At 37.9% G+C, this 19,711-nt stretch overlaps 1 long non-coding RNA gene across 1 annotated transcript; it reads left to right on the top strand.

The window, feature by feature from the left end:
- Positions 1-7,419: 7,419 nt before the first annotated feature.
- LOC309647905 lies at positions 7,420-16,293 on the top strand. The gene is made up of 2 exons (XR_014256384.1): positions 7,420-15,198; positions 15,520-16,293. It is a non-coding gene; the product is annotated as an uncharacterized lncRNA (long non-coding RNA).
- The last annotated feature ends 3,418 nt before the right edge of the window (positions 16,294-19,711 follow it).

The following is a 19,711-nucleotide window of genomic DNA, read 5'->3' on the forward strand; positions in this document are numbered from 1 at the left end:
AAAGAAAGCTGGAGTAGCTATACTCATATCAGATAAAATAGACTTTAAAATAAAGAATGTTACAAGAGACAAGGAAGGACACTACATAATGATCCAGGGATCAATCCAAGAAGAAGATATAACAATTATAAATATATATGCACCCAACATAGGAGCACCTCAATACATAAGGCAACTGCTAACAGCTATAAAAGAGGAAATCGACAGTAACACAATAATAGTGGGGGACTTTAACACTTCACTTACACCAATGGACAGATCATCCAAAATGAAAATAGATAAGGAAACAGAAGCTTTAAATGACACAATAGACCAGATAGATTTAATTGATATACATAGGACATTCCATCCAAAAACAGCAGATTACACGTTCTTCTCAAGTGCGCACGGAACATTCTCCAGGATAGATCACATCTTGGGTCACAAATCAAGCCTCAGTAAATTTAAGAAAATTGAAATCATACCAACCATCTTTTCTGACCACAACGCTATGAGATTAGAAATGAATTACAGGGAAAAAAACGTAAAAAAGACAAACACATGGAGGCTAAACAATACGTTACTAAATAACCAAGAGATCACTGAAGAAATCAAAGAGGAAATAAAAAAATACCTAGAGACAAATGACAATGAAAACACGACGACCCAAAACCTATGGGATGCAGCAAAAGCGGTTCTAAGAGGGAAGTTTATAGCTATACAAGCCTACTTAAAGAAACAAGAAAAATCTCAAGTAAACAATCTAACCTTACACCTAAAGAAACTAGAGAAAGAAGAACAAACAAAACCCAAAGTTAGCAGAAGGAAAGAAATCATAAAGATCAGAGCAGAAATAAATGAAATAGAAACAAAGGAGACAATAGCAAAGATCAATAAAACTAAAAGTTGGTTCTTTGAGAAGATAAACAAAATTGATAAGCCACTAGCCAGACTCATCAAGAAAAAGAGGGAGAGGACTCAAATCAATAAAATCAGAAATGAAAAAGGAGAAGTTACAACAGACACCGCAGAAATACAAAACATCCTAAGTGACTAATACAAGCAACTCTATGCCAATAAAATGGACAACCTGGAAGAAATGGACAAATTCTTAGAAAGGTATAACCTTCCAAGACTGAATCAGGAAGAAACAGAAAATATGAACAGACCAATCACAAGTAATGAAATTGAAACTGTGATTAAAAATCTTCCAACAAACAAAAGTGCAGGACCAGATGGCTTCACAGGTGAATTCTATCAAACATTTAGAGAAGAGCTAACACCCATCCTTCTCAAACTCTTCCAAAAAATTGCAGAGGAAGGAACACTCCCAAACTCATTCTATGAGGCCACCATCACCCTGATACCAAAACCAGACAAAGACACTACAAAAAAAGAAAATTACAGACCAATATCACTGATGAATATAGATGCAAAAATCCTCAACAAAATACTAGCAAACAGAATCCAACAACACATTAAAAGGATCATACACCACGAGCAAGTGGGATTTATCCCAGGGATGCAAGGATTCTTCAATATACGCAAATCAATCAATGTGATACACCATATTAACAAATTGAAGAATAAAAACCATATGATCATCTCAATAGATGCAGAAAAAGCTTTTGACAAAATTCAACACCGATTTCTGATAAAAACTCTCCAGAAAGTGGGCATAGAGGGAACCTACCTCAACATAATAAAGGCCATATATGACAAGCCCACAGCAAACATCATTCTCAATGGTGAAAAACTGAAAGCATTTCCTCTAAGATCAGGAACGAGACAAGGATGTCCACTCTCACCACTATTATTCAACATAGTTCTGGAAGTCCTAGCCACGGCAATCAGAGAAGAAAAAGAAATAAAAGGAATACAAATTGGAAAAGAGGAAGTAAAACTGTCACTGTTTGCGGATGACATGATACTATACATAGAGAATCCTAAAACTGCCACCAGAAAACTGCTAGAGCTAATTAATGAATATGGTAAAGTTGCAGGATACAAAATTAATGCACAGAAATCTCTTGCATTCCTATACACTAATGATGAAAAATCTGAAAGAGAAATTATGAAAACACTCCCATTTACCATTGCAACAAAAAGAATAAAATACCTAGGAATAAACCTATCTAGGGAGACAAAAGACCTGTATGCAGAAAACTATAAGACACTGATGAAAGAAATTAAAGATGATACCAACAGATCGAGAGATATACCATGTTCTTGGATTGGAAGAATCAACATTGTGAAAATGAGTATACTACCCAAAGCAATCTACAGATTCAATGCAATCCCTATCAAATTACCAATGGCATTTTTTACGGAGCTAGAACAAATCATCTTAAAATTTGTATGGAGACACAAAAGACCCCGAATAGCCAAAGCAGTCTTGAGGCAAAAAAATGGAGCTGGAGGAATCAGACTCCCTGACTTCAGACTATACTACAAAGCTACAGTAATCAAGACAATATGGTACTGGCACAAAAACAGAAACATAGATCAATGGAACAAGATAGAAAGCCCAGAGATTAACCCACACACCTATGGTCAACTAATCTATGACAAAGGAGGCAAAGATATACAATGGAGAAAAGACAGTCTCTTCAATAAGTGGTGCTGGGAAAACTGGACAGCTACATGTAAAAGAATGAAATTAGAATACTCCCTAACACCATATACAAAAATAAACTCAAAATGGATTAGAGACCTAAATATAAGACTGGAGACTATAAAACTTTTAGAGGAAAACATAGGAAGAACACTCTTTGACATAAATCACAGCAAGATCTTTTTTGATCCACCTCCTAGAGTAATGGAAATAAAAACAAAAATAAACAAGTGGGACCTAATGAAACTTCAAAGCTTTTGCACAGCAAAGGAAACCATAAACAAGACGAAAAGACAAACCTCAGAATGGGAAAAAATATTTGCAAATGAATCAACGGACAAAGGATTAATCTCCAAAATATATAAACAGCTCATTCAGCTCAATATCAAAGAAACAAACACCCCAATCCAAAAATGGGCAGAAGACCTAAATAGACATTTCTCCAAAGAAGACATACAGACGGCCACGAAGCACATGAAAAGATGCTCAACATCACTAATTATTAGAGAAATGCAAATCAAAACTACAATGAGGTATCACCTCACTCCTGTTAGAATGGGCATCATCAGAAAATCTACAAACAACAAATGCTGGAGAGGGTGTGGAGAAAAGGGAACCCTCTTGCACTGTTGGTGGGAATGTAAATTGATACAGCCACTATGGAGAACAATATGGAGGTTCCTTAAAAAACTAAAAATAGAATTACCATATGACCCAGCAATCCCACTACTGGGCATATACCCAGAGAAAACCGTAATTCAAAAAGACACATGCACCCGAATGTTCATTGCAGCACTATTTAAAATAGCCAGGTCATGGAAGCAACCTAAATGCCCATCAACAGACGAATGGATAAAGAAGTTGTGGTACATATATACAATGGAATATTACTCAGCCATAAAAGGAACGAAATTGAGTCATTTGTTGAGACGTGGATGGATCTAGAGACTGTCATACAGAGTGAAGTAAGTCAGAAAGAGAAAAACAAATATCATATATTAATGCATGTATGTGGAACCTAGAAAAATGGTACAGATGAGCCAGTTTGCAGGGCAGAAGTTGAGACACAGATGTAGAGAATGGACATATGGACACCAAGGGGGGAAAACTGCGGTGAGGTGGGGATGGTGGTGTGCTGAATTGGGCGATTGGGATTGACATGTATACACTGATGTGTATAAAATTGATGCCTAATAAGAACCTGCAGTATAAAAAAACAAACAAAACAACTAATACTAAACTTTCATTGGGTTATTTGTATGGAAATATGTTAATATAAATGTTTCAGACATTACATGAAATTTCTAAAATCTTATATTTGTATTTGTATGGAAATATGTATGGAAATATGTTAATATAAATGTTTCAGACATTACATGAAATTTCTAAAAATCTTATATGTTCTGGTATAATGTTATAAGTAATAATCCTAGTTATTACTTTAAAATGTATATCTCAGAAATAACTAATTTTCTTGTCAACTGCATTATTATGAACTTTCATCAAATCTTTTACCGTGGTCATTTTTTGTCATTTACAGACAGTTCTGGGTGTACTCTGATGATTTTGCAAATATGTTCCTATAAAAGGGTTTCATCTTCAAGAAATTCATGGAAAAGACTCTGACAAGTACAGGTTTCTGGTAACTGACTGTACTGCTGAACTGAATGAATAAGCATTTTCAGAACTCTGATGAAAAACTGATGAACTCATAAAAGTGCTAACAAAAGATCAAGATGAAAAAAAACAATTAATTACATGGGACTGAGTGAACTGATGAGGATGAGTATAATTTTTGTGACTTTCTGTCTGAATTAAAAAAAAAAAAATCCCACAAGGACTCAGAGGCAAAGAATATACAAATGAATTTTCACTGCAAAGTAAAGGAGCTGTTACAGTGGAGGATTACTGGACTGAATGTCAATATTATGACATCATAGTATGAATGTGTTTCATGTTTGGTAATTGCAAAAAAAAAAAAAAAAAAAAGAATGTGATAGAAAATGGTCTCATGGGAGTCTCCATATGACTGACAAGTCTTAAGGTTGCAGGCTAGGACATATCTCATGCTGCTGAGTTTTCTCACAAAGGTAAGAGGATTCTGCAGGAGAATTCTAAGAAGCAATGGAATCTCAGCCCTTGAGCTTCTTAAGGAATGAGTCTAACAACTGGAGGAGATATGTGGAAGCTAGTATATCAATGCACACTTGACTTGATTCTATGCATCCTTGAGTACGTTTCTCCTCCCTCATTTGTGTGTCTGTGTCTGTGTGTGTGCGTGCGCACAAGTGTGGGCATGGGGATGGTGTACTTCTATTGGGTGAAGGTGTGTAGTCAGGGAGAACATGTTTCTGTTACTTCATCTTTAAATTCAATTTATCTTCTCTGCATTTTCTACACACTGATTTTTTAGTATGTAGGCACTATACTATCTTAAAGGGATGGTATTATAAGAGCTAGATTAGCTTTAACAAAGTGATTTCAACCTTTTAGACGAGCCTTTCTAGAATGAGATTCTGCGGCAGAATTAAGTCCTACAAAAAACTGAGTGACTATTTTCTTAACTCTCCCAAGGATGGAATTTAGCTAGTACCATTCTAGATGCATAGAAAGAAGTCATTCATTACATACAATAAACACCTTAGGGTGTGTGTGTGTGTGTGTGTGTGTGTGTATGTGTGTGTGTGTGTGTATTATACACACATATGTATGTATATATGTATAATATATGTAATTACATATATAAAATTCTGCAATATATTAAAATAGTATATAATTCCAATTTTGTTATATGTAAATAAAATCCCACACACAAAATTCAGAAAATGGGTATGATAGTGGAAAAGTTAGACTCAGGCTACCTAATGCATTGCAGTAGAAATGCAATATTTTCCTTTTATTTTTTACATCTATTCCATGTGAGTCTCACAAACATGTTGTAATCTTAGCCCATTTAATAGAGGCAGAAACCGAGTCTCAGGGAGGGCAGTACTAGTCTCCAAAGAGAGCTTCTCCATGAACTACAGCTCCTGGTATTCTGGGCAGGCCCTGAGACTCAATTCCACTAACAGAATGTGACAGAAATGAGGTTGCATGTCTTGTGACATTCACTGGGAAGGAGTAATGTTGCTTCTGTCTTGATCTCTTAGAAACTGTTAGGCTTCTCTTGGAACCCGGAGTTGGTATGAAGATTATTTTAAGCCTAAGACATTTGAGGTTCAACAGATGCAAGAAAAAAAAAAAGCCTTCTCCAAACTTCCCTTATCTGACTAAATGCAGAAACTTCTGAGAAATAAGAATTGACATAAATTCTCTATGAGGAGTCTTTTACTCCAAGGAGAGAGACCTAGAGTAAACCTACCATAAGTCCCTTCTCTGTAGGGAGTTTTATGGCCTGAAAAAGATGGAAAGACCAACTCATACTTGCATAGACAAACATTATCACAAACTTTCTTATCTTCCACTTATTTTGCTAAAAACCCATTTGTTTTTCCTGAAGAAACCTATTTGTTCTTCCCATAACAGCCTTTTTCTCCTTTCTTTTCCCTACCTTAAGTATGTAAGCCTCTAACTTTAATCATTTAACCAGCCAGTTACTTCTTTTGTTGGCTCCTGTATATATAAACCTTTTTGTCCTGCTAATCTGTCTTTTGTCATTTAATTTGCAGGTCCGCAGAAACTGAACTTAGGAGAGTAGAGGAAAAGTTTTTTCCTTCTTGACAAAATACTCCCTCTTGGCACCTGAGCCTCTGTGTTAGAAGTCCAACTGTCCTGAGACTATCCTGCTGTGAGGAAGTCCAACCTAACCAGGTGGACAAGCCAGGTGTAGAGAGAGCAATGCCAGCTCACAAGCTTCACCCCACGCTTGTGAGTGAAGCTGTCTGGGGAACTCTAGACCAGAGCAGCTGCCAATACCAGTGACCCATCTGACTCCATGTGGAGAAGAATAACCCACCAAAGACACACTTGAATTTCCTACCCATAAAATTGTGAGACATAATAAAACAGTTGTTGTTGTAAGCCATTAGGTTTGGGGTAGTTTTGTAGGTTGCAATTGACAACTGCAGCAAGGAAGTTAAGTGGCATGTTCCAGACCCACAGTCTCCCAGCAGCCAAGCCAGAAGGAAGCCAAGATTCCTAACCTGCAATTCCTGAGCCAGGTTTAAGGCTGAGACGCTGAAGCTGCTCATGGTAGGACTTCAAAAGCAAGAAGTCATTTGTGCCCCCAGGACCCCTGGCTACCACCCCATTGATAAATTCTCCTCTGTGACATTCTACTTTTATTAAATGAAGGTAACCATGATGATCATAATCCTATCTATCATTTTATGCTTTTGTTTGAATAACTTCTCAAATCTTCCCTTAGGAGTAAGCTTGGTAGAGGAGAAAGAAAATGGTTAATGTGATTTGGGGTTGGGGTAGATTTAGCAAATAAAAATGCAGGATGCCCTGTTAAATTTGAATTTCAGATAAACAACAAATTTTTTCTAGTATAAGTATGTACCATTCAAATGTGGTATGTATATATATATTTTAATATCAGGCATTTATCTGAATTTCAAATTCGACTGGGATTCTTATATTTAATCTGGTAACTTCTGGTTGGGGAAGTTTATGGAAAAAGGAGGCTGGGGCTATAGAGAAAAACATTTACTTACTTCACAGTATTACCTTTTCAGCCCATTATTTTTTCAGTATTCCATACCCTTACCCTTACACAGAAGAAGGTGTAACTCCTTCAGTGTTAAGACGTTCCTGTGGCTGGAAAAGCAAATTCCCTGCTTTCCAAGAAGGGGGTTGACAGCATCTATTTCACATGTAAAGAACTTATGCCACTGAACATGGTTTATCAAAGGGGACATGTTTAGCACTTGGAGAAAAGCTTAAAATTCAGAAGCTAACCAAAAAAAGTCACAAAGCCCAAGTACTTGACTCCTAAAGAGACCTGACCAACTTTCAAGCTGACTTAAATACAACTGTGTAAATTAAGATGAACAATTTGAAAACTTGGTAGAAACTAACAATAGTAAGAAGGGACAGCTGACCAGAAAATAAGGTGACAGCAGAACTAGAAAGTCATACATACCAGGAATTCCAAAAGTCATTGAATAACAGTCCCCACCGTCCCCTCCACCTCCACCATCCATCATCACCCACAAGCTTTAACTGTCCTTCGAGGCAAAACTGTCAAAGTCAAGTACAAAACACCAGATACATCATGGTGACCTTAAATCAATGAGAGATTACATAATTCAGTATATTCAGCTGAAGAGGGAAGAATAGTGCACAACCATTTTTTTTTAAGTCTATATTTTCAAAATGGGTGAGGGGGCTCATGCTTAAAAAACACAAACTCCTTTTATCTGGAAAATTTGCATATGTGAATTCCTTAAAGATATCCCATTCATGTTAGTGCTGTAACTTGCTAGCTCTAAGACTGTCTCAGAACTACAATGCAAACACACTTCTGTGACATGGTCCCTTACTGTGTTCTCTTGGCACATGTTTTCTTGTAAGGCATTAAAATGTCAGAAGAAAGAAGGAAAGTGAAGAAGATAGAGGGAAGGAAGAGGTACAGGAAAATGCCAAGAGCATTATCAAGAGCCTCAACTTTGCCATCAAAACATGCCACCTTCAAAATGTTAACTGGGAGTTGGCCACTTCAGCAGGAGATTTACTGTGAAAACAGGAAGGAATACTTGTGAAAAAATTAATTCTAGGAAATATTCTTGGGTTTCTTACACAACTGCTTAAAGAGTCTAGACCTACAGGAAGAGGATGTTCTGGATAGTGTCCTGGCTGTTATTCAGGGTGTGATTCTGCAGCATGGTAAGCATAGCCTCAAGTGATAATAAAAGATAATGAATGAATGTGTGCTCACCAGCAGGCATATCTTTCCCTTGGCTCAGAATTTAAGAATAGGCAAGGGAGAGTGGTGCAAAGCTAGCTTTTCTTCTGTGATTTGTTACATTGCAGCCTACTAACAGTAAATGTGCTCCAAAGAAGTTTGGGTCAGGTATTAGGAATCCCTGCCTTAACACCTAACCAGATACCAAATTCAGTTAGCTACAGGTGGCCTCATCACTAATTTGAGTACTACTGGAAGAAGTTTAATTTCCATATTGTAGTCCCTGGACCAGCAACATCAGGGTCATGTAGGAACTAGCCTGAAGTACAAATTCTCATCCTTCTCCCACCCCTACTGAATCAGAAATGCTAGGAATGAGTCCCAGCAATCCATGTTTTATCAAGCTGTGCAGGTGATTCTGATGCTTGTTAGGGCTTGAGAGCCGCTGATCTAGAGAACTAAGGCTGACTAATTTTTGTGGTATTATAAATTCCATCATCTCTCCAATAATGTGAATTATTTCTGTTTGTCTGGTTTTCTGTTTGTTTGGTTTCCTACCTAAAACTTTCTATCCTCCTTTTCTTCTTTAGCTACATAGAACTGTAGTTGCTACTTTTCATGAGAATTACAGCAGAATTCAAACACTAGGGAAGTCATATGATTTTCCAGATAACAGCAGCAAGTGCTAAGTGGGGCTCTTCTTGTTAAGAAGGTTCTCTACATTTTGATCAGTGGCTTAGAGACTTCTACACCCGCTAGTCACAATCTCACTCCTCCAGTAGCACTCCTCCTTCCTCCTTTATTAGCTGCCAGATTTAGCCAATAAAAATACAGAATATTCAGTAAAATTTGAATTCTTAAATTCAAATTTAAATTATATTTATTTATAAATATTTATCTTTATAAATAAGATAAACAACTTATTTATTTTTTAAGTATAAGTGTGTCCCAGGCAATACATAGGATATACTTATACTTCAAAAAATATTCATTGTTTACTTGAAATTCAAATTTAACAGAGTGTCCTGAATTTTATCTGGCAGCCCTAACCCCAGGGACAGTGGAGAGTATGAGTAAAGAGAAAGCTCTGAAATTTAAATCAATTCAGTACAAACACATGTACTTTTTCTACAAAGTAACAGAAACTAATGAGAATTTCTACCATACCTTTCATTACTAATGAAATGATTTGCAAATAAGTGGCTTTGGAGTTGGAGTACTAGACTGTTCCCATCTCTTTCCTCACCATAGGTTTCCAGTTATTTCACTCCTTGTCCTGAGGGGGAGGCAGGGCTGGGGGTGGGAGCTGCTTATAAGAACATGCACATGTAGGAGACTAGAATATGCCAACCCAAATGCACCTCTTTAGCATAAGGATTATTTGGAGCTGATCATTTTGAGAAATAGCAGATACAGGAGAAGCACTGGAAACAGAGCATAAGTTATATGTTTGTAAAGGAAATTTGCCTTTATAAAGGAAATCACCATTTGTAAAAATGTCTACCTCTCTGTACCAAGAAGAGAAGGATGACTCTATATCACAAGAGAATCTTATCAATGGTGAAGGCTGTGGATAAAATCTGCATAACAAACTTTATAGGTGTTTAGCCTACTATTCCTGGTCACCTTTCCATAACCTGCCTCCCCCGCACCAATCTGCCTTTGTTTTAGCTGAAGATGGTATTTAAGCTCAAGTTCTAGCCACCTCTTTGAGTTTACTCGTGCCTGAGTTTCTTCCATGCATAAATGAAATATACAAGCTAATACATTCTGTTTATTTTTTTCTTATTAGTCTGTCTTTTGTAACTGGGGTCTCAGTAAAGAACCTAGAATGATAGAAGGAATATTTTTTTTCCTCCTCTACACATGCATGGGAATGTGTGGGTACACACGTGTACATGGCTTGGGGTAGAGAAGAAAGTACTCAAAGGCCATTTCCAATTGTATCATTTGGGGTCGGATGCTAGAATGTTCAGCTTTCTCAACCATAAAATAGGGAATTACCTCATAGGGCTTTTGGAGCCTCAAATAAAATAATATTTTTGAAAGTACTTGGTAAACCATGAAATAAGATTCAGCATGATATAGTGGAAAGTGCATGGGCTTTGGCATCAAATAAACCAAAGAATGAATCTCAGTTCAGAGACTTAAAAGCTGAGCAAGTTACTTAAATCTTTGAATGAGTTTCCTCGTCTGTAAAGGAGGGATAACATCTATCTCCAACACTGTTATCGAGACTAATGGAAATAATGTAGAAAGTTACAGGAACACAGGGGACACCATAGATATTACATGAGCCGGTATATTATGCGTTAAAGTTCTGGAACTTTTGATAGTATAAAACTCAATCTTTTTTCTTGTTCTACGTTATGATGATCTGACTTTAGTAAGATCAGGGTCTGATTATATTCTTTTAAAAGTAATTAAAGGCAGCATAGATTTCTTTTTTGTTTTTAACATCTTTATTGGAGTATAATTGTTTTACTATGGTGTGTTAGTTTCTGTTGTATAACAAAGTGAATCAGCTATACATATACGTATTTCCCCATATCTCCTCCCTCTTGCATCTCCCTCCTACCTTCCCTATCCCGCCCCTGTAGGTGGTCACAAAGTACCGAGCTGATCTCCCTGTGCTATGCTGCTGCTTCCCACTAGCTAACTATTTTACATTTGGTAGTGTATATATGTCCATGCCACTGTCTCTAGATTTCTTTTTTAATTTGCCACCCAGATGGCAGGATCTGATGCCCTCATTAATGATTTAAAGCGCTACTTAAAATGTATTAGAGCAAAGTGACCAACTTAAATGATTTATAGCCTGCTTAGGATTACTCTCTTACACCCAGGATGGAAAGCAACCCTTATTCTCTTCATGGAAGACCTGAGGCTTAGGGTATTATATTTGAATAAATTGAGAAGAAAAAAACCCAATCTCCATTAATTTGCAAGGGAGTAATTTATTTAGCAATATCTATTATTAATTTCTATTTGCAACTGGATTAAATATGTAAATATATCCATGCCTTGCAGTGTATCAGGATGACAGGACAGAGCAAAGTGGTTTTCAGTGACGTCCATTGTATAGGTTTCTTGTGAATGATGGCCTTGCTATCAAGTTAACTACACAAAGCAATTACTTTGAGTTACACTGAATTATCATACTATACAGACACGTTTACCATCAATTGGCCCATTCTTCTGCATCCTGTGATCCTTAGGAAAAGGCACTTTTAAAACCAGATCAGCAATGTATGTGAGAAGTATATTTTTTTCATAAAGTGCGGTTTTGAAGAAAATCACATCCGACTTGTGTCTAATGAACACTTTCTTTTTCAGGTTCAAATTTTGTGACCGCTTGATCATTTCAGCTTTCAGGGTTTTTTTTTGTTTTTTTTTTTTAAACAAGTTGGACTTTATTCATCTAGGGAGAAATGACTGAAAACATAAACACAATGAGTTCTGAATGTTCAGATGTGAACGGATTTAAAAACAGGCAGCCACACTGTAAAACCTCACCTAAAATGGTGCGGAGTGCCCCAGAGTGCTCATTAGTCCCCTGTATCACCACCACACACTGCAGATTCCAGCCCCAACAGTGCCACTAACTCTGTGAGTCATTCATTTTTCTAACCCTGAGTCTTAGTGTCCTAATCTAGAAAATGAGGGGAGTGAAGGATTGGGGGCATATGTTAGTTCACTAGAGCTGCCATAGCAAAGCACCACAGACTGGGAGCCTTAAACAAAAGAAATTAATTTTCTCACAAATCTGGAGGCTAAGTGTTCAAGATCAAGGTATCAAAGGGTTGGTTTCTTCTGAGGTCTCTTACCTTGGTTTGTAGATGACTGCTTTCTCCCTTTGGCTTCACATCACCTTTCCTCTCTATGTGTTCTCTTCTTACAATGACATCTGTCATATTGTGTTAGGGCTCACTCATGTGACCTCATTTTAATTACCTCTTTAAAGCCCCTATGCTAAATACAGTCATATTCTGAAGTACTGGGGATTAGGACTTCAACGTATGAATTTTGGATTCTGACCAAGAGGTGTCCAGCTTACCTACCTTCTATCCTTCCCTGGCCCTGCTCTCCAGTGGCTGATGCTGCCAAGCCTCTTTCCACCAAAACCAGCCTGGTCATCCTCATAGAGCCAAAGTATCAACGAACCTTGTATTAGTTACCTATTGTGGCTATAACAAATTATCATAAACTTAGTGGCTTAAACCAGCACATCCATCATCTTATAGCTCTGGAGGTCAGAAGTCTGAAATGGATCTCACTGGGCTAAAATCAAGGAGTCAGCAGGGCCATGTTCCCTCTGAAGGTTCTAGGGGAGAATTTATTTCTATTTTCCAGCTTCTAGAGGGTGCATGTGTTTGCTGGCTCACGACCCTTTCCTCCATTTCCAAAGCTAGCAACATCAGGTCAAGTCCTTCTCATGCTGCTATCTCTGATTCTTTCTTCTGCCTCCCTCTTCCACTTATAAGGACCCCTGTCATTGCACTAGACTGACTAGAAACTATATTTGTTTTCTAGGGCTGCCATAACAAATGAAAACAAACTGGGTGGTTTTTGCATTCTATCATTTTTCTGAAGACTGGAAATCCAAAATCAAAGGGTTAGCAGGGCGATGCTCTCTCTGCCGGCTCTAGAGGAGGATCTGTCCTTGCCTCTTCCTAGCTTTGGTGGTTGAGGGCAATCCTTGGCATTCTTTGCTTGTAGATGCATCACTTCAATCTCTGCCTCCATCTTCACATCGCATTCTCCATTCATGTGTGTCTCCGCGCCCAAATTTCCCTCTTCTCATAAGGACACCAGTCAAATTGGATTTAGCGCCCGCCCCCCCCCCCAATCCAGTATGACTTCATGTAACCATGATTACATCTACAAAGATCCTATTACCAAATAAGGTCACATTCACAGATTCCAGGTGGACGTGAATTTGGGGGAATGGGGAACACTATTCAACCCAGGACAGCAAGCTTAATTCCATGTGCAACTTTAATTCCCCTGTCATGTAACCTAACATATTCACAGGTTCCAGGTGTTAGGATGTGGACACATAGGGGGAGGTAAGGAGCATTATTCTGCCTCCCACAAACCTGATGAACACATCAGTGCTAGCTGTATCTCAAAGAAAACCATATATTTTGTCCAGCCTCCTAAAGAAAGTTGTCCTCCCACTACCTCTGTTGTCCAGGCCTATAATAAGAGGTACAGCCATGATCAGCACCATGGGGAAATCACTTTCCCTAAGTGGACAAATCATGCTGCTATTCAATGTAGAAAACTGGTTTCCAGTCCATAATTCTTTACTGGTCTTCCTGAGACCACCCAGCCCCATTTCTCTCCCCCTGCTGAATATGACTCTCTTCACTTACTACCTCCGTTCTTGAAGGCAGAAGCTTCACTTTGGCCCTTCTCTGTGCACAGAATGTCTTATTATTGCCATTTAGGCTATTCCACTCCATCATGCAAAAACTATATATCTCAACTGTTTTCTTCCTTCAACTTTCTCTAAACAAGTGATAGACCATTTACCTCTTACACACTATTCATAGGTCCACTATTCACAGAAGTTAAAAAAAGGCTGCAAATGATTTGAAACTCCTCCCACTGAAGTGAAGACTATGTCCCTTCCCTCTGAGTCTGAGGGAGCCTGGGGTTGCTTTGCAATATTCTATTGCAACAGAATAATGTGGAAGTGACCCATGGGATCTACAGTATGCCACTTCTGCCTGGTCATCTTGGAACATTCACTCTCATGAGGAACTTTCTTAAAATACTTCTTCTGGGATCTCAGTTGCCATGCACGGGAAGCGCACACCATATAAAGAAGTAACATGTAGCTGTTTGACAGTCTCAGAATCCCTGCTAAGCCCATCTTCACACATCCTAGCCCAGGGGCCAGATATGCAAGTGAAAAGCCACCTAGGAAGTAGATCTTCCAACCCCAGGTGTCCCAGCCCCCAGCCCTTTGGGTCTTCCCAGATGAGGTCATGGGGGACATCTTGTTCAATGTTTAATGGGTTTCTAAAAAGGGCTTTCTTGGCCACACTTTGAGGAAATTTAACTAGCTTCTATGAAAGCTTTCCTTTCTTTTATTTTTCCTTTCCTTTAGTCTTCCCTCCTTCTGTCTTTCCTTCCTTTTTAACTTATACTCCTAGAGGTTGAGAGTTGAAAAGAGCTAATAACCACTTTGCTTCCTCCAGCAAGTGCTGTGCTGAGAGCCTTGTGAAAGCTGATTGTTAAATTTTCAGGGATTTTACAAACCATTTGACATCATTTTTGTAGCTTGAAATTGGCCATGGTGGCATTATTTATATCATGGAAATGAGCAAAGGCTAAAAATCAGAGCTTTTGTTTCCAGAGATCAGTTTGGTAAACATTTACTAGCACATCACTGACTTCCCTCAAAGATGACTTCCACAAAATAACTGCAGTTCCCCTGAAACCAGCACAAGAAGAGTAAGTCAGATTTGATTCATACTCCTCCTGATCTCATTGTACCACAGATTTTCAGAAAAAGTTCTTTTTTCAGGGCAAATACTAATAAGAACTATTGAAAGAGGAGAAGATATTTGAGCAGCCTGAATTTGAAAATGCTTATGCTAATATCACACTCAGCCACTGTGATTAATCAAGGAAAAACCGTAATACATAAGCACTACGTTTCCTGAATTTTGTAGTAGATGCTTCAGTTTTATTTTTTTAAATGGATATTCCTGGAATACTGTGTGAAAATATACATTTAAAAATGGTATCAGGGGCTTCCCTGGTGGCGCAGTGGTTGAGAATCTGCCTGCCAATGCAGGGAACACGGGTTCGAGCCCTGGTCTGGGAAGATCCCACATGCCGTGGAGCAACTAGGCCCGTGAGCCACAACTACTGAGCCTGCGCGTCTGGAGCCTGTGCTCCGCAACAAGAGAGGCTGCAATGGTGAGAGGCCCGCGCACCACGATGAAGAGTGGCCCCCACTTGCCGCAACTAGAGGAAGCCCTCGCATAGAAAACGAAGACCCAACACAGCCATAAAAAAATAAATAAATAAATAGCGTTCCCTTAAAAAAAAAAAAAAAAAGGTATCAGATTTTAAATTGGTTCAATGAGCTTTCTATACAACAAAATTCTATTTTGATATGTATAAAACAAATAATCACTTTTTCCATTTACTTTTGGAATAAATTCGTTAGTTTTATCCTCTGAGGAAATTTTAAAATAATATAACTTTATAGTTGGTAATAGAAGAGAGAGATTAAGATGGGAGAAATCTGATTTGTATTTTTCTTCTGCCACTAAGTGAACGTTTCTAAGTGTCAGTATTTTCATCTATAAAACAAAGGGTTCATCAGTATGATCTCTAAGGTGACCCCCAACTTTGAAATGCAATGATGATTGACTTCAATCACATTTTCAAAATGAGATGAAACTTATAAGGAATTATCAGGTTCACTAAGTTCAAAAACACTTTTAATTCTGTGTTAAAGTAGGATTCCACTTTACTTGAGAGTAGGGCTAAAAGTCTAAAGATTTTGCTGAAAAAAAATTAGCTACTTTACCTTTAAGAGACCAGGTAATGGGATAACTTGTGGTACATTCATACAGTGGAATACTACTCAGCAATGAAAATGAACTACTAGTGGGAAGATCCCACATGCTGCGGAGCAACTAGGCCCGTGAGCCACAACTACTGAGCCTGTGCGTCTGGAGCCTGTGCTCCGCAACAAGAGAGGCCACGATAGTGAGAGGCCCGCGCACTGCGATGAAGAGTGGCCCCCGCTTGCCGCAACTGGAGAAAGCCCCTGCACAGAAACGAAGACCCAACGCAGCCAAAAATAAATAAATAAATTAATTAATAATAATAATTTAAAAAAATGAACTACTAGTACACACAAGAATATCAGTAAATTTCAAAAACATCATGCTGAGGGAAAGAAGCCACACTCAAAAGGGTACATACTCTATGTGCGATTCCATGTATATGAAGTTCCTGGTAGGTAACACTAATCTATGGAGATAGAAATCAGATTAATGGTTGCTTGGTGGGGTGATTGTGATTATCTGGGAAGGGGCACAAGATGCTAAGAAGTTGGAAATATTCTGTATCTTGATAGGCTTGTAGGGTACATGAGCATGTACATTTTTCAAATGGATAAAATTGCATTCTTAAATCAGCATGTTTCACTGTAGCTAAATTATACTTTAATTTTAAATAATAAAAAAGAGAATAGCCTGACATTCATAAAATACATGATTAGCTTATAAAAAATCAGGAGTTTAACATGTTTACCTCTGTTATCATTGTGCTTCTTGGATTCTTGATGGAAACTGGTTTATTGAGATAATTTATGGCTAAGAAATACAAACACTATTCTTTAAGATTTTAAAGAATATGTTGTTTTGATTTTCATTTGTCAATGTAATTCATGCTCATTGTGTAAACGTAAAAACATAAAACAGCTAATGATCTCACAGTCATAGTCTTTAGTATGAACATCTATGTTCTATTAAAGCAGAAAATTACAGATGAGGATATTAGCAAAGCCATACCACTATCGTCTGGTGGAGGGGGGAGTAGTGGTGTGTATTCAAAGATGAGCATCCTTCTCACACATCAGTACTTCTCCACATCCTTGCAAATGTTGTCTACTAGGAAACTGAGTTCACTCCAACCCACTGTGACCTTCTCTTCAAGGGCACTGATGATCATCTTACTGTTTGGAATCTGACCCAATGAGCCTTGGCTGAATTGCCCATTTGCCCAACAATTCAGGGTTGACAGGTTTTAGTGTTGCCAGTTCCTCTTTCACACAAGAGAAAACCTCGAGCTATCATCTTAAGCATCTGGGGGATGAGGGTGAGGGTAGGGATAACCTCATTGTATCTGGATGACTTCTCACACATTTCCCATTAATCTACCACATCAGCTACTCAATTTGATCCTACTCTGCCTTGGCCAAGTTAATGTTGCATTGATTTTGATTCATGTGTCCTAATGGTCATTTATTCTGATCATTTGGATGAGAGAGAAAATAATAACTGGAAAGCCCAGACACAAATATTTGATTTTCTGAGATTTTGTAATGGTTACAAGATCTGCTATCCAGTAGCAGCACCCTGCTTTAATGCCTATTTAGTTTCTAAATATATACTCTGATATGATAAATACAATGTCCACGATGTTAATGCAAAGTAGGTGCAAATGAAAATTGTTGTTGCTGTGAGAACACTGACAATGGAAATCAAAATTGCTAATATAATGTCACCCATGGTTAAAGGCTAATTAAAAAAACTCTTCATTTAGAATAACATAACAGCATAACCTATTTGGATTTATCTTCAGAATACTAGCAAACAAAGTGGGAAATATATTGGTCTTTTAGAATTTTGAAAATAAACAATTTGATTGACTATTTTGTATATTTATACAAAATAAAAATTCCATCCAACACCCACAGAAATTTAGTAGAGGAAAAGTAAGATAAAAATATTTAAGAGAAAATCCAGTAGACATTTTCAGTGAAATATAAAAGAAAGAGAAGTTGGGAATAGCAGTGCTGCCCTTGAGGGCAGAGTAGAGCCCTGTTTGTTTGATTTATTGTCCTCTTTAAGTGCAGCTCCGCTTCCATGAAATCCCTCCAAAATACACTGATCCAACCAATCCCCAGTCTCCTGTGGAAGGGCTAAAAACTTACATAAGGATACTCAGATTCCTTATTTGTAAAATGGATTAATAATGCCTGCCCTGTGTGGTTGTTATTAGAAAACATTAATGAGTATAATTCATTCACAAAATCCTTGTTGATGACCTCCATGTGGTTGGTAATGTTCTCAGTCTGGCGGTCAGCAAGACAGATCAGATGGCTTCTATGTTCTCAAGAAGGTGGATTAGTGAGAATTGCATCTGTCTGTGAATAAAAATATCCCCCCGCAAACAGTGTCTGCACAGCAGTGCTGGTCTAGAGTACCCATAGAGAGACCCATAGGAGTCATTAGGGTGGCTTAGCCTGGGGTGACATCAGTAGAAATAAAAGATGTCAATACCTAGGTGATGTATTCTGAATTAGAGCCAGTGGGACTCACTGATGGATGAGATGCTGGGGGTGAAATAAGGAAAGGATTCAAAAATGAATTCTAGGTATTTGTCTTGATAATTAATGAAATAATAATAATAATAATTCAATCTTATTTTAACCTAAGGATTCTGTGTTATTTTAAAGTTTTATGATATTTTATCATTTTAAAAGCATTTGAAACCTGCAATGGCATTTGAAATAATTTTTTAGGGAACCGTGGCTGGTATAAGGTTAGGAAGCCAGGTAAATAGCATGTCTCCAATATTAATGTAAAGTAGCAACTTTATACCAAGTCCTGAAAATAGGCAATTTGCAAAATTCACCTAATTTAATTTTTACAGCATCCCTATGAAATACAAATTAATAACCCCCTTATGGAGATTAATAAACTGAGGCTCAAATGAGTTAATTCACTTGTTCAGACTTACACAGCCAGTTAGCAATATCAGGATTTTATACTAGTTCTTCTGAACCTTAGTTCTGCATTCTTTCCACACATCAGCCTATAAATTCTTTGGAGTTTCCTCAAGTTCCAGGTTCTGTAATGGAATTACTTCCCTTTCTGAGCTAATATAATCTATCCTCAGAGGTTACCTAAGAGTATGGTTGTTACCTTTGGTTACTTAAAAAGGAGAAATCAAGGCACTGAAAGAATGGGACATCCATCAGGTGGGTCCCTCTGGATAGAAGTGTGGAGGGCAGAGGCAAGGTGAGGATGTGGGTTCTGAAGAAAACCAGGCCCAGGACAGGCAGAGACAGAAAGATGCTGAGAACCTGGGGAGGCACAAGAGCAAAAGGGCAACGTTGTCCCTACAAGGAACCAGAGCAGAAGCAACTGCTGCATTTTATATCCCAGATCACCTTCATTTCAATAAACAAAAGCCTTGTGGTCAGATATCTAACACAGAGATTTTGAAAATATTCCTTATGTTCCTTTGCTTAAAAACACTGGCTAAACTACATTTAAGAGGACCTGCGATTTGCTGAGATCTGAGATCCACATTAGACAAAGGCCTTTCGCTGGCTTCACAAAGCTCCTGTCGGGTCATGCTGCTGAGGGGTCAGTTTCTCCTTGGTCATTCACACCCAAATGGTACCTCCTCCCTTGTAGCTCAAATTCAATTTCCTATTAGCTTAAGAAAAAGAAGAACCTAGGACACTTTTAACCTATTACAGACATTAAGAGAAAACAGGCTAT

Source organism: Balaenoptera physalus (assembly GCF_965194825.1).
Source record: "Balaenoptera physalus genome assembly, chromosome: 18".
Classification (NCBI taxonomy): Eukaryota; Metazoa; Chordata; class Mammalia; order Artiodactyla; family Balaenopteridae; genus Balaenoptera; species Balaenoptera physalus.